General features: G+C 52.8%; 1 non-coding gene across 1 annotated transcript; it reads right to left on the bottom strand.

Annotated features, from left to right (window-relative positions):
- trnar-ccu (transfer RNA arginine (anticodon CCU)) lies at positions 1-73 on the bottom strand. The gene has a single exon. It is a non-coding gene; the product is annotated as a tRNA-Arg (tRNA).
- Positions 74-3,500: the final 3,427 nt, after the last annotated feature.

Raw genomic sequence — 3,500 nt, 5'->3', positions numbered from 1 at the left:
CACCCCAGATGAGACTTGAACCCACAATCCCTGGCTTAGGAGGCCAGTGCCTTATCCATTCGGCCACTGGGGCCACATAGTTGCTGTTAAAATAGCAGCTTTTAAGTTTTGTTTTGCAAGAACACACTGACTGTGGCTCAGCCAGCACAGAGTCAGTGCCCTGGACTGAGGGGATTCTAAATCTCCTGGTTATATATGTTTTTCTCTTTACCCCTGCACTGCTGCCTAACTGTGGTAGTGCTTATATTTTCCCCAGCACCCATGCTGTGTGTGTGCAGGTGTGAGACACAGTGAAAGACAACAGATGTACAAATCTTTATTCAATTCCCACGAACAGGAAGAAAGGAAACACCCGAGTGGCCAGTGACAAGCATCAAAGGGCAATGCTGTGTGACCAAACAGTGAGGGGGAGGGCACTCTCTGAACAGCTCAAGGATGTTGGTAGACACTGCGTGCTCCTTCTCCAGGGACACCCGGACTCGAACGTAACCGCGGAAGAGGGTCAGGCGATTGGCCCTAACAACGACTTTGGCCAGGCCCAGGAGCAGACCCACGAGGAGATCCTCCGACCAACCCACCCCCCTCGGCACTGGGTGCCCAATGATGGGGAGTGTGGGGCTGAAGTCCAACCAGAAACGGAGGAGAAGGTTTCCCAGAAAGCTAAAAAGGGAGTGCAAGCGTCCTGTTCCATGGACTCCACAGCACCACAGAACAAGCAGTTGGGCTGGGAGTCCGTGAACCACCGCAATCTGCGGACTGCCACGTGCAATACCCTCCACCCCAGATCCCCGTGAGAAAGGGGGAGGACTCCCATGTAGAGAGCCCTTCACTGGGGATGGTCCCCACCGCCTGGTGGTAAATGGGCACGCCAGGGTGTGTCCGGGAGGTGGATGAGGGTGTGCAGCAGCAGTCTGTACAGGGCCCTCTGTGATACACCCCTGAAAGGGACAAAACTAAAACTCCGGAGACAGCTCAGGTTGTGGGGCACAGGCTCCCGCAGGAAGTACAGGACCCTGGGGCCAATGTGAAATTCCGTCCGGGCAGGAGTGAGCGCAGATGGGATCCCACCGCACACCTGAGCATCCTCCAACTGGGGCACTACGTGGGGTCTGAGCACCGTCGTTTTAAGGTGTCGGATGGCGGTGGCCACGTACCGGACGTCTCCCGCTGCCCTGCTCGCTATATCCTGCGGCAGCGTCCAGCCCAGGCCCCCACCATCCAGCACGTCCCTGACCCTGGTCACCCTCGCAGTCACGGCCCTCCCCTCCGACAGTCACTCGAACCCACGAGTACGGAGGTGCGGATTCCTGAGCAACGTCTCCCTGACGACAGTCGCTACTCCTGCCGGAGGGTAGGCGCGGCGCGATTCGACCATGTTCCAGACCGTGAGCAGGTCCTGGTAAAAGACAGGCAGTGTCCTGAGAGTGACCTCCAAACCATCACGGTCCCTGAACAGGAGCTGAGTCTCGTAGTTGAGGTTACGCACCTGGTGGAAAAAATACGTCACCAGGGCACCCCGCCCAGGGGGAGGCTCAATGTAAAGGTATCGCTGCAAGGTCTGAAGGTGGAACGTCGCTACCTGGGTGTGAACGCACACCAGCGACTGACCGCCCTCCTCAATATGGAGACTCAGGACCTGCGCAGTGACCCAGTGCATCTTTTTGTCCCAGAAGAAGTGAACCAACATTCTCTGGATGTCAGCGACAAAACCAGGAGGAGGGACCAAAGTGACCAGCCGGTACCACAGCATGGCAGGCACCAGCTGGTTTATGACAAACACTCGACTCCTGTGAGACAGCACTCGGAGCAGTCCTGTCCAGGGTGGAACCTGTAACTGGAGTGGGTGTGATGGTGGGGGGAATGGGGGTGGATTCATGAGCAGGGGTAGTGTTCCCCTTGGGGTTCTGGGGGGTGGGGATAGTGACAGTGGGTTCTGTGGGGGGCACGTCAGCAGAATGCAGGGGAGTGGCGGAAGTGGTGGTGACCAGGTCAGTAGGGATGGCGGAAGTCACTGAGCATGTGGCATCAGCGATGATGTAAAGGGCGGAAGTGATGTCACGTGTGATGCATGAGGAATTGTGAAGGGTGGAAGTGGTTGTGGGAGTGGCCATGATGGGGCGGAAGTGACATCATCAATCAGCGTGAAAAATTCAGTCAGCATGGATTGAGATGAAGTTGACATGAAATGAAAATCAGCAACAAAGCCCAGGCTTAAAACCCAAGCCCCCCAGATGGGACTTGAACCAACTATTACAAGCTTAAGGAAGCCAGTGCCTTATCCATTAGACCCCTATCACTTCCACCTTGGACTCTCTGTGGAAAGTGTTTACCTCAAAGTATGGAGCAGCTGCTGTCAAGGTGTAACAGTTAAAGAACACTGTCTAAGGCCTTTCTGACCAGTTATGACATTGTCACTTCATTTCTCAGACCCTCTTGGTGCCTCAGAATGAAGAGAAATCGTTTCCTGTCTCAGTAGAAAGATCTGCCCGAAATTGCGAGACCCCCCTTTGTGGAAAAGAGCCAGCCCTATATCGGGACAGGAAGGAGATTCCAATTTCTGGATTAGTGGTGCTGGAAGAGCACAGCAGTTCAGGCAGCATCCAAGGAGCTTCGAAATCGACGTTTCAGGCAAAAGCCCCTCATCAGGAATAAAGGCAGTGACCCTGAAGCGTGGAGAGACAAGCTAGAGGAGGGTGGGGGTGGGGAGAAAGTAGCATCGAGTACAATGGGTGAGTGGGGGAGGGGATGAAGGTGATAGGTCAGGGAGGAGAGGGTGGAGTGGATAGGTGGAAAAGGAGATAGGCAGGTAGGACAAGTCCGGACAAGTCATGGGGACAGTGCTGAGCTGGAAGTTTGGAACTAGGGTGAGGTGGGGGAAGGGGAAATGAGGAAACTGTTGAAGTCCACATTGATGCCCTCGGGTTGAAGTGTTCCAAGGCGGAAGATGAGGCGTTCTTCCTCCAGGCGTCTGGTGGTGAGGGAGCGGCGGTGAAGGAGGCCCAGAACCTCCATGTCCTCAGCAGAGTGGGAGGGGGATTTGAAATGATTCCAATGGCCCAACATGGATTGTTCCAGTTAATATCCTTTCTCAGATGGATAGAGGTGGAGAGAGAGTAAAGATTGTGGGAATTTGGGGAATGCTGACAATCTGTTTTAATATTTTGTTAATAAAATCAAGTTGAACCGCAATCCAATTTTGTTCCCCTTTGTCTTCATCACCAACAAGAATACTGAAGGAAAGTTGAGTTTAATTACATTGTGTTACTAATGTTCATCTGGTTGATCAGTGGAAATTAAAAGCCATATCACACAACAGGCAGAGTCAACCTTTAGCTGAGTAGAAGTTCAGCAGAGAGAAACAGACTTACTTTGTGATATAATAGGTAATTCCTGTCCCATTGATCTATTAACTGCAGGGAACTTTCAGATACGTGGTATCTTTAGAGCAATTAAATATCCTCCCAAGATATATGCTTTCACTCTCAACTGAAGATGTTATA

Source organism: Chiloscyllium punctatum, chromosome 18 (assembly GCF_047496795.1).
Source record: "Chiloscyllium punctatum isolate Juve2018m chromosome 18, sChiPun1.3, whole genome shotgun sequence".
Lineage (NCBI taxonomy): Eukaryota > Metazoa > Chordata > Chondrichthyes > Orectolobiformes > Hemiscylliidae > Chiloscyllium > Chiloscyllium punctatum.
This window is presented reverse-complemented; position numbering and strand designations above follow the sequence as displayed.